Consider the following 13,146-nt stretch of genomic DNA (forward strand, 5'->3'; position numbering starts at 1 on the left):
TGCCTGTCCCGCTGAGTTACTCCAGCATTTTGTGACAATCTTCATGAGAAATATCAACACTGGTGTGATTACCACCCGCCAGTTACAAACACCGTCCAATTAGTCCCATCTATTTTAATTAGTCTCTCCCTCAGAGATCAAAATTAGAAAGCTACGAAAATAAAAGCCATCCATCCACAAGAAATGAGGTCTCAAACTCACTTGAAAGGGGGAGAGAGAGAATTGATTCCCAAAGGTTCGCGAATGTATAGGTTGAATGTACAGGGCATTTGATTTTAAATAGACACAAAAAGCTGGAGTAACTCAGCGGGTCAGGCAGTATCACTGGAGAAAAGGAATAGGTGACGTTTCGAGTCGAGACCTGAATTCAGACTGATAGTCGGGGAAAGTGGAACGAGAGATATAGGCGATGATGTAGATAGATGTAAAACAATAGACAATAGGTGCAGGAGTGGCCATTCGGCCCTTCGAGCCAGCACCGCCATTCAATGTGATCATGGCTGATCATCCCCAATCAGTACCCCGTTCCTGCCTTCTCAAACATATGAATGGAAGATATGCAAAATCAGTCTGAAGAAGGGTCTCCACTGCCCACGTTGCACCAAGGTGTGTGGATCGCGGATCGGCCTCTACAGACATCTGCAGACCCACAAATGGACGATCCTATGGAGAGGAGAGGACAGTCATACTGGTTCCGAGTGACCGCTGATGATGAGACTTGATGGGCCGAATGGCCCAATTCAGCTCCTAAGATCTACGAGCTTATGTTGGGCAGAGATGGCCCAGGTTCTTCGACGTGATACCAAAGGAATTCCAAACCTCTGCAGGTTCAGGGTGGGAAGCCCACAGTCGGGCCACATCACAGCTTGGCTTGGGAACAGCTCTGCCCAAGACCACAGGCAATTCCAGTGAGTTGTGGATCTGGCCCAGCTCATCACACAGACCATTGACTGCATCTGCACTTCATGCTGCCTCAGGAAAGCAGCCAACATCATCAAAGAGGAACAATAAACAATAGACAATGGGTGCAGGAGTAGGCCATTCGGCCCATCGAGCCAGCACCGCCATTCAATGTGATCATGGCTGATCATCCCCAATCAGTACCCCGTTCCTGCCTTCTCCCCATATCCCCTGACTCCGTTATTTTTTTAAGAGCCCTATTTAACTCTCTCTTGAAAGCATCCAGAGAACCGGCCTCCACCGCCCTCTGAGGCAGAGAATTCCACAGACTCACCACTCTCTGTGAGAAAAAGTGTTTCCTCGTCTCCGTTCTAAATGACTTACTCCTTATTCTGGACTCCCCAAACATCGGGCACATGTTTCCTGCCTCTAGCGTGTCCACATGTGTTTTAGGTCCGGGACCCTTCTTCAAACTGAAAGTAAGGGGAGGAGGAGGAGGAAGGGGGGGGGGGGGGAGAGGGAGAGAACGGGAGATGAAAACCTGCTGGTCCGGCAACGGAGAGACCTGTAGACGCCTCCCGGATGGGAGGAGGGTAATATGTCCCAGATATGAAATTCTTACCACCACCGTTATTTATGACCCACTGCCACCAGTCTAAAGACAGTGATCAGATTCATCATACTCTTCAAAAGATAAATACGATGCACAGAAAGATGGAATATACAGGATTGGAGAGTGATTGTGGGATGGATTTTGAAGCCGGCAAAATCATCTTCTCCAGTCTGAAGAAGGGCCTCGACCTGAAACGTCACCTATTCAAAGGTGCTGCCTGCCCAGCTGAGTTAAGCCCCGTCCCACTTTCACGCCCTAATTCCCGGCCTCTGCCGAGTTTGCCCTTGACTCATACTCGCAGCATGGCCTCATGTCCCCCTCCCTTTTCATCTGTGCATTAATTGCCTCATACTGTGTTTTGTATTGAATTCTGTCTTTACTTTGTGTACTAGTCATGTCTCTACTATTTATTTCATTCCCCTTACATGGTTTTCCTCTACCTGCTAAATTTTTGTAAGGTGTCCTTGAGACTCTTGAAAGGCGCCCATAAATAAAATTTATTATTATTATTATTATAGGAGGTCATCGTAAAGCCCCTGTCCAACATTCCCGAGTTACTCACGAATTCTCCCGAGTTTTTCCCTTGATTCAAATTCGGGGAATGCCCGTAGCGAGTCTGTAGGAGGCCGTAGGAGTCTGTAGATATTTCGTAGCGGCTCGTAATGCCAGCCGTAGGTACTCGGGGCATCAGGGAAGTCGGGACGTTTTTTCAGCATGTTGAGAAATGTCCACGAGTAAAACAAATAGCCCCGTGTACCTACAGCCGGCATCTCCGAGTTTGATCCAAGGGGAAAACTCGGGAGAATTTGTGTGAGGAACTCAGGAAAGTGGGACAGGGTCTTAACTGTCCTTCACGCTCGTGAGTGGTCGCCAAGTACACGTGGCCTCAAGTAGGTCGCGGCGTTTTTTCCAGCCTGAAAAAAATGTCCATGAGTTAAAAAAAAAAGGTCGGCATGGAAAAAATGATACTTTTTACTCGTAGGTAGGTCGTAGATAGGTCGTGGTGGTAATCGTAGGTAGTCGTGGGTTGGTAACTGGCCCAAGAAAAAAAATGCAAACATGACATCATTTTATCATATGATCATTTTCCACCCGTAGCTAGTGGTAGTTGGTCTTAGGTGTGGAAGACTGAGGTTGAGGGGAGTCGTAGGAGGTCGTAGACATAGTCGTAGGAGGTCCTTAACTTCGGCGAGTCAACACGTCCTTGACATTTTTTTCAACTTGTCTAGGGTCTTCTAAACTCGAGGATTAGATTGTCCAAGTGGGACAGGCCCTTTACACCAGCATTGTGTGTCTATGGTCGGTGTAAACCAGCATTTGCAGTTCTTTCCTACGCTATTATTATTATTATTTAACTTTATTTCAGACTCAAGGTCCAGACCAAGGGACAACATTACATAAAATACATTGCATATAAAAACTCCATACAATACATATAAAAGCTTAGTATATCACTTTTAAAAGCATCGTAAATGATATAAAAAATGCAATACATGATTTAAAATCCTGGAATAAAAGAATGATCAGTGTCCTACAAAGAGCCAGCGATGCCAGTGTGTCCACAACTGGGATTGGTAGCGTGTAGCGCTAAACCTTATGTCTGACAAGGCTGCGATAATTACATTTTTCGAGTCACAAAAGGATTTCTTTTTTTTTTTGGTTTAGTTTAGAGATACAGCGCGGAAACAGGCCCCTTTAGCCCACCGAGCCCACACCGACCAGCGATCCCCGCACACTAACACTATCCTATACACGCTAGGGACAAATTGCAACTCACACCAAGCCAATTAACCTACAAACCTGTACGTCTTTGGAGTGAGGGAGGAAACCCACGATCTCAGAGAAAACCCACGCAGGTCGCGGGGAGAACGTACAAACTCCGTACAGTCAGCACCCGTAGTCAGGGCCTCTGGCGCTGCGAGGCAGTAACTCTACCGCTGCGCCACCGTGCCACCCTATTCTTGTGTACCACCGTGTTCTTGTGCAATCTTTGATGGTTCCATGATGTACTTAAGCCCCCTGTCCCACTGCACGAGTTAATTCAAGAGTTCTCCCGAGTTTTCCCCTGATTCGAACTCGGAGAATGTCCGTAGTGGGTCCGTAGGAGTTCGTGGATGCCTCGTAGCGGCTCGTACGAGTAAAAAGTAACCATTTTTTTCATCACAAGCATTTTTTTTTACTCGTGGACATTTTTCACAGTGTTGAAAAAAATGTCACGAGTTTACCGGATTTCCCGAGTACCTGCCGTTAGCGTTACGGGCCGCTACGGGACATCCACGAACTCCTACCGACCGGCTACGGACATTTTCCGAGTTCGAATCAGGGGAAAACTCGGGAGAATTCTTGAATGACCTCGTACAGTGGGACTGGCCCTTAAGGAGTTTAATTATCTATATTAGTCACCCAATCCCTCGTTAAATCCCTCAGGAAAGAACAAAGGAAGATCCGGTATGGGGGGGGGGGGGGGGGGGGGGAGGTACCACTGTGAGAGAGGGGGAGCACAAAGGGGGTACTTTGTAACTTTGTAACTTTGTGAGTGCCCATTATGTGGTGACTATTTGCATACCTTGTGTATGCAAGCAAAGAGTTTCACTATGACTTGTCACATGAGTTTAGAAGAATGAAGGGGGAATCTCATTGAAACATACTGAATAGTAAAAGGCTTGGATAGAGTGGATGTGGGGAGGATGTTTCTACTAGTGGGAGAGTCTAGGACTAGAGGTCACAGCCTCAGAAATAAAGGATGCTCTTTTGGGAAGGAGACAAGGAGAAATTTCTTTAAGGAGGAACTGCAGATGCTGGAAAATCAAAGGTAGACAAAAGTGCTGGAGAAACTCAGCGGGTGCAGCAGCATCTATGGAACGAAGGAAATAGGCAACGTTTCGGGCCGAAACCCTTCTTCAGTCTGAAGAAGGGTTCCGTCCCGAAACGTTGCCTATTTCCTTCGCTCCATAGATGCTGCTGCACCCGCTGAGTTTCTCCAGCATTTTTGTCTACACCCGAGAAATTTCTTTAGTCGGAGGTTGGTGAATCTGTGGAATTCTTCGCCACAGAAGGCTGTGGAGGCCAAGACAGTGGATACTTTTAAGGCAGAGATTGATAGATTATTGATTAGTACGGGTGTCAGGGGTTACGGGGAGAAGGCATTAGAATGGGGTTCGGAGGGAGAGATAGGTCAGCCATGCTTGAATGGCGGAGTAGACTTGATGGGCCGAATGGCCCAATACCGCTCCTATTCCTTCTGACCTTATGACATGTGACGATAAAATATTCATAATTTAAGAACTTTCTGAGCTGGCGTTCTCCATTCTCCCCTACAAATCTGAGTCGTTTATACATCAGAAGTGCCATCTTGACTTGAGGGACCTGTGCATGCCAACAGTTCAGCTCTTGGACTTGTTTAAGATGGAACTGCAGATGCTGGAAAATCGAAGGTAGACAAAAATGCTGGAGAAAGTCAGCGGGTGAGGCAGCATCTATGGAGCGAAGGAAATAGGTGACGTTTCGGGTCGAGACCCGAAACGTCACCTATTCCTTCGCTCCATAGATGCTGCCTCACCTGCTGAGTTTCTCCAGCATTTTTGTCTATCTCTTGGACTTGGATGGGTCCCAACATTTTAAGCACAAATTGACTTCATTCCCATTCAATCAAGTTAGGTTCTTTGGCATTGTAACAATATGGAATAAAGTGAAATATTTTTTTTTTATTGAGAGATGGCAAAGCAATATGTACCTGGACAGCCATCAAAAACTGATTCATTTCTGTCCATGAACTCATTCAGACAGAAACTAAGTGAATAATTGGCTCTGATAGCAGATCTGAATTATGGAGCTAAAGCAACGAACTGAATAAACTTTATTGAACACTTTATAATCAAGTACTGTTCATGCAGTGAAAGTAATTTGTGGAAAGAAATAGATTAAATGGTATTTTATTGGTAAATCTGAAAGATTTTGAATTGCTAAATAACGTTGTTACGTCCTTTGTAAAAGAATAAAATATGGAGGACGGTGGCGCACGGTGAGTTAGACATAGCATAGCGGTGCAGGAGTAGCCATTTGCCTTCGAGCCTGCACCGCCTCACAGCGCCAGAGATCCCCGGGTTCGCCACATCTAACTCCCTCCTAAATATACAATGGGTGCTGTGGCTCCAGAGTACGGAGTTCTTCTCATTCGGTTTTAAACGAGTTCTCTCCGGGTTGATCCTGATTGCTGTCTGTACGGGTTTGTTTCTCCCCGTGATCTGTGTGGGTTTTCTCCGGGATCTTAGGTTTCAATAGACAATAGGGGCAGGAGTAGGCCATTCGGCCCTTCGAGCCAGCACCGCCATTCAATGTGATAATGGCTGATCATCCCCAATCAGTACCCCGTTCCTGCCTTCTCCCCATATCCCTTGACTCCGCTATTTTTAAGAGCCCTATCTAGCTCTCTATTGAAAGCATCCAGAGAACCGGCCTCCACGTCCCTCTGAGGCAGAGAATTCCACAGACTCACCACTCTCTGTGAGAAAAAGTGTTTCCCCGTCTCCGTTCTAAATGGCTTACTCCTTATTCTTAAACTGTGACCCCTCGTTCTGGACTCCCCCAACATCGGGAACATGTTTCCTGCCTCTAGCATGTCCAAACCCTTAACAATCTTAAATGTTTCAATGAGATATCCTCTCATCCTTCTAAACATCCTTCTAAACAAGCCCAGCTGCTCCATTCTCTCAGCATATGACAGTCCCGCCATCCCGGGAGTTAACCTTGTAAACCTACGCTGCACTCCCTCAATAGCAAGAGCCTCCCACACTCCAATGAAGTACAGGTTTTGTAGATTAATTGGCTTGGGTATAAGTGTACATAAATCATCCCTAGCGTGTGTAGGATAGTGTTAATGTGCTGGGATCGCTGGTCGGCACGGACTCGGTGGGCCGAAGGGCCTGTTTCCGCGCTGTATCTCTAAACTAAACAAAAATTCGATGCTCTCTGTTAAATGGGGAACAATATATTGTCTTCTACTAAATGTATTCGCCTCAGGAAAATAGAAATTAGAAATCTATTGTAAACTTGTTGGTTGGTCAGTCCCATTGCAAAGCCCAATTATTCCGGCTGATGTAATATTTTGTCTTTGAAGAAATATTTAATTAATTCACAGGATGTGGGGGGGTCACTGTTATTTGTTACACACTTCCACCCCCCCCCCCCCCCCCCCCCCCCCGTCCGTCACCCTACAGCTTTCCCCTCTTTCGTACATTCACCCCCCCCAGACCCTATTTCCCCTATTTCCCCTTCTTTCCTCTCCCCTTCCCTTCCTCCCCCCCCAATCCATCCACATCTCCCTCCCGCTTTACATTTGACTCCTACCCTTATCGTTCATCGGATAATATTGGGAGCAATTTTACTAAAACCATATACAATACAACACAATATTTGAAGTTGAAGTTTTCAAACGAAATTTGGTTTCTGCAGTCATACAAGAAGAAAAAAAACAACACACAATTAACACAATTTACACAAACATCCGCCACAGTGAGTCTCCTCCCCACTGTGATGGAAGGCAAAGTCTTGTCCCTGCCCTGCTCTCCATCCTCTCCCCATGCCGTTAAAGCCCCGCGGCCGTTAAAGCCGTGCCGGGCGATGTACGGCCCCGCTCCGGGTCGCCTTCAAGCCGCGCCGGGCGATGTAAGGCCCCGCTCCGGGTCGCCTTCAACCCCACAATCCGGGCGGGAGAAGTTGCTTTGCGGGAGCTCCGAAAAGCGATCTCCCACCAGGGACCCGCGAGCCCCCGATGTCACCGTCCACCGGACCTGCGGCTGTAGCCTCCGAAGCTCCGGAGTCGGGTCACAGCTGCGCGCCACCACGGCTCTCCACGCCACGAAGCCGGCCAGCTCCACGATGGTGAGTCCGCAGGCTCCGCGACTGGAGGCCCCAGGTCGTTCCGGTTGGAGGTGCTAGGCCCCAACGACAGGGATAAGGTCGGATCTCCGGTGCAGGGAAGAGACTTAAAAGTTTCCCTCACCCGCTCCCCACACATACACAGTTAAAAACAATTAAAAAAACACTACAAACTATACACTCAACGGGATAAAAAATAAAAAAAGACAGACGGACTACAGAGGCCGCTGCAATGTAGGTTGTGCCACCTATCAATTATCTGAGGAAGGATGTGCTGGCTCTGGGGAGGGTCCAGAGGAGGTTTACAAGAATGATCCCAGGTATGAGTAGGTTAACATATGATGAGCGTTTGTCGGCACTGGGCTATACTCGCTGGAGTTTAGCAGAATGAGGGGGGACCTCATTGAAACATACAGAATAGTGAAAGGCTTGGATGGAGTGGATGTGGAGAGGATGTTTCCACTAGTGGGAGAGTCGAGGACTAGAGGTCACAGCCTCAGAATTAAAGGACGTCCATTTAAGAAGGAGATGAGGAGGAATTTCTTTAGTCAGTGGGTGGTGAATCTGTGGAATTCATTGCCACAGGAGGCTGTGGAGGCCAAGTCAGTGGATATTTTTAAGGCAGAGATAGATAGATTCTTGATTAGTACGGGTGTCAGGTGTTGTGGGGAGAAGACAGGAGAATGGGGTTAGGAGGGAGAGATAGATCAGCCACGATTGAATGGTGGAGTAGACTTGATGGGCCAAATTCTGCTCCAATCACTGCTGACCGTATGATTTTATGATCTGTCTCTCCAATAATATATATCTTACACTTGAAGTTAACGCGGCACTTAGGCTGAATGACAGCTATTTATAAAAATACACATTTTAAAATTCCGTTCAGAAGAACTTCACCATAACGTATAGAAATGACAACATTACATTCATCCAGAAATAGACCTGCAGTCAGATGAATTGCAAATAGATTGTAATTTTCCTAAGGATGTCTTTGACACATAACTAACTTCTAAGTATAAATGCCTGAAGAATGCAGGACATTAGTGCAATGTAATATGAGTATTTTATTTCTGTAGGGTCGAGTACGCAAACATCTTTCAAAAGTAAGTTAAGCCAATATTGAATATTGATTGAGGAAATCAATGGTGACTTTATTGAGTGTAGGAAGGAACTGCAGATGCTGGTTTACACTGAAGAAAGACTCAAAATGCTGGAGTAACTCAGCGGGACAGGCAGCATCTCGGGAGAGAAGGAACAGGTGACGTTTCGGCTGGCGACCCTTCGTTGACACGTACAAGATTTCAAGGTCGATGGAGGGAATGAATGTAGGAAGAAGGAACTGCAGATGCAAGCATGGTTTACCAAGCGCAAATGCGAGAGTAACTGGGCAGGTCAGGCAGCATCCCTGGAGAACTGAGAAGGGTCCCGACCCGAAACATCACCTGTCCATGTTGTCCAGGGGTGCTGCCTGACCCGCTGAGTTACTCCAGCACATTGTGTCTTACCTTGAGGGGATGAGTGTTGCAAACAGTTGAAGAGTCGAGGACAGGGGAAAATGGTCCAAATCTACGGGATTAAAAAGAGTGTGCGATTGAATTTAAATTTGCCATTCGGTGAGGTAGCGTGTGTGTGTCTGTTCTTGTATAGGCCCTGTCCCACTTACGTGTCCTTGGCACGCAAATTACGCGACCTCGTGGTAGCGTTGAGGCACACGGGCATCGCGTGGCCGTGCGGGGCCAGTCCCACTGAGAAGCGCGGAAGGATATCTAGTTGTGCGCAATATCATGCGGCGCTCCAAAATTTTGTAGCGAACGAAATCTTTGCGCGCCACCGGCCTGTCGCGGCACTGACGGCCCAGGACCCTAGCGCAACGCAATGTCTCACCTCCAGAAGCAGGCAAACGATCACCAAACCCGGCCGTTGCGGTCCAGATCTGCCCCCACTCCTACTCCCAGAGCAGGGCCAAGTAAATTGAAGATGGACCCAAAATGCTGGAGCAACTCAGCGGGACCGGCAGCATCTCTGGAGAGAAGGAATGGGTGACATTTCTGGTCAAGACCCTTTCTTCGGTCCAATGCCACCCATTCAGACTGAAGAAGGGTCTCGACCTGAAACGTCACCCATTGCTTCTCTCCAGAGATGCTGCCGGTCCCGCTGAGTCACTCCAGTATTTTGTGTCTATCTTCAAATGACGTCACGCGCTCCAGACGGCTGTGCGGGCGCATGAAGTTGCGCGCGACCTTCGCCGGACCGTCGCGCCTCAACGCGACCACGCGATCGCGTGATTAGCGTGCCAAGGACACGTAAGTGGGACAGGGGCTAAAGTGGTTGCGCAAGTTTGCACACGCGCCTATTGGTAAACCTTAAACGCGTTTCCTGTACGGCGACTGGCGGGAATGTTGCCTTTGACGGTAAACCGTTCTGTAGGAGCAACGCCATCTCCCACAGGATGGCAATTCTCTAACTCGAGGGCAGTGGATAGAGAGTCAACAGTGTTTAGTAGCCACATACATCGGCAATGGATCAATGACATGCTTATGTACAGCACCTGTAGTTTAGTTTAGTTTAGTTTACCAATGTCCAGCGAAAAGCTTTTGTTGCGTGCGAACCAGGTTAACAGCTGAGAGAGGGTGGTGGGAGAGAGAGACAATAGACAATAGGTGCAGGAGTAGGCCATTCGGCCCTTCGATCCAGCACCGCCATTCAATGTGATCATGGCTGAACATCCCCAATCAGTACCCCGTTCCTGCCTTCTCCCCATATCCTCTGACTCCGTTATCTTCAAGAGCCCTATCTAGCTCTCTCTTGAAAGCATCCAGAGAACCGGCCTCCACCGAGGCAGAGAATTACGCCCCTGTCCCACTTAGGAAACCTGAACGGAAACCTCCGGAGACTTTGCACCCCACCCAAGGTTTCCGTGTGGTTCCCGGAGGTTGCAGGTGGTTGCAGGAGGTTGCAGGTAGTGGAAGCAGGTAGGGAGACTGACAAAAACCTCCGGGAACCGTACGGTAACCTTGGATGGGGCGCAAAGTCTCCAGAGGTTTCCGTTCAGGTTTCCTAAGTGGGACGGGGGCATTAGTCACTCACAACTGGCTAAATACCATTTAGTGCAAGGTGAAGCCAGTGAAGTCCGATCAACGATAGTCCGAGGTTCACCAATGAGGTAGATAGTAGTTCAGGACTGTGTGGGAAGGAACTGCAGATGCTGGTTTACACCGAAGATAGACACAAAATGCTGGAGTAACTCAGCGGGACAGGCAGCATCTCTGGAGAGCAGGAATGGGTGACGTTTTGAGTCGAGATGCTTCTTCAGAAGGTAGTTCAGTAGTCGCAGTAGTTCAAGACTGCTCTCTAGTTGTGGTGGGATGGTTCAGTTGCATCTTTCCCCCACCCTTGACAGCTATGTCCTGACTTTATATTTTCGACAGCTATTACTCATTTAAAATGCTCGTGCACGTCCTTAGGTTTCACGCTCTTCCTGCCTCCATTAAAGAGCTCACAAAGCTCCAAGCTTAACCTGGGCATCTCAGTCACTGGCAGATGGACACGTCGTGTCTACATGTTGAAGGGTTACTGACATGTCGCAAGCTGCTCAAAGCCAGACGGGTCCATCACACAAACCAACCTCCCTTCCATTGACTCCATCTCTACACCTCACGCTGCCTCGCCAAGGCCAGCAGCATAGTCAAGGACCAGTCACACCGCGATCACTCTCCCCCCACCCCCCCATACAACCCCTCCTCTCCCATCGGGCAACAGGTGCAGAAGTGTGAAAATGCACACCTCCAGATGAACCTTATAACCATATAACAATTCCGGCACGGAAACAGGACATCTCGGTCCGTGCCGAACACATATTTCCCTCTAGTACCATCCAGAGATCTTTGGTCCCATCTACCTGCACTCAGACCATAACCCTCCATTCCTTTCTCATCTATATACCTATCCAATTTATTTTTCAATGATAAAATCGAACCTGCCTCCACCACTTCCACAGGAAGCTCATTCCGCACCGCTACCACCCTCTGAGCAAAGAAGTTCCCCCTCATGTTACCCCTAAACTTCTGTTCCTTAATTCTGAAGTCATGTCCTCTTGTTTGAATCTTCCCTACTCTCAATGGGAAGAGATTCAGGGACAGTTTCTTCCCAGCTGTTATCGGGCAACTGAATCATGCTACCCACAACCAGAGAGCAGTCCTGAGCTACTATCTACCTCATTGGAGACTGTCAGACCATCCTTGATCGGACTTTATCTTGCACTAAACCGTTATACCCTTATCATGCATCTGTGGACAGCTCGATTGTAATCATGTATTGTCTTTCTGCCGACTGGTTAGCTTGCAACAAAAGCTTTACGCTGTACCTCGGTGCTCGTGACAATAAACTGAGTGAGACCAAACTAAGGCGACTGCTTCCGTGTGAGACAGTAAAGGCAAGAGACATCCACTAGTGGTCCTCCTGCACTTCTCTTGTTCTGGGTGTCGGATGAAGCAAGGAGATGTGTTCAGCAAAGTGTTTGCTCCCCAGTTGGAGTAGTCTTAGACAATAGACAATAGGTGCAGGAGTAGGCCATTTGGCCCTTCGAGCCAGCACCGCCATTCAATGTGATCACGGCTGATCATCCCCAATCAGTACTCCGTTCCTGCCCTCTCCCCATATCCCCTGACTCCGCTATCTTTAAGAGCCCTATCTAGCTCTCCCTTGATAGGATCCAGAGAACCGGCCACCACCGCCCTCTGAGGCAGAGAATTCCACAGACTCACCACGCTCTGTGAGAAAAAGTGTTTCCTTGTCTCCGTTCTAAATGGCTTACCCCTTATTCTTAAAACTGCGGCCCCTGGTTCTGGACTCCCCCCAACATCGGGAACATGCTTCCTGCCTCTAGCGTGTCCAAGCCCTTAACAATCTTCTATGTTTCAACGAGATCCCCGCTCATCCTGCTAAACTCCAGAGTGTACAAGCCCAGCTGCTCCATTCTCTCAGCATATGACAGTCCCGCCATCCCGGGAATTAACCTGGTGAACCTACGCTGCACTCCCTCAACAGCAAGAATCTTCGTACATTCGGAACTGAGCAGAACCTAGTTCTTCCCACGTATCATTGGATTGTAATTGAGTTGGGACTGGCAGGAGGAGACTGGTCCTGAGGGAGCAGGGAGGGAATGATTGGGTCGACCTTCTGTCCTGCCTCCTCATGTTGAAGCCAGTGAAGGTGGAGAGATCGAGCCATGGTCATAATTTACTGTGCAGAAGGAAAAGGGTTTCCTTGGACGAATACCATTTTCAAGACCGTTTCTGAATGTTTATTTCACATCATTATGAGATAATCAGGGAATTCAAAGTTTGTTTAGGTTCTAGTTTTCGAGACACAGCGTGGAAACAGACCCTTCACTGAGTCCGCGGAGACCAACGATCACCCGTTCACACGAGTTCCGTGTAATCCCACTTCCTCATCCCCCTCCCCGCGTACGAGGGGGGAATTTACAGAGGGCCGGTTCACCTACAGACCTGCGCGTCTTTGGAGCGTGGGAGGAAGCCGGAGCACCCGGAGAAAACCCCACGCGGGTCACAGGGAGAGCGTGCAAACTCCGTACAGACAGCACCCGCAGTCGGGATCGAACTGTAGTCAGTCTCTGGTGCTACAAGGCAAGCAGCTCTGCCGCTGCACCACTGTGCCGCCCTTAATTCAATTTTATAGTGGACTTTCTTTCATTTAAATTAGGGAAACTAACTAATTCCACAGCTGATAGACGCTGA

The sequence above is a fragment of the Leucoraja erinacea genome, chromosome 11, assembly GCF_028641065.1.
Source record: "Leucoraja erinacea ecotype New England chromosome 11, Leri_hhj_1, whole genome shotgun sequence".
NCBI lineage: Eukaryota > Metazoa > Chordata > Chondrichthyes > Rajiformes > Rajidae > Leucoraja > Leucoraja erinaceus.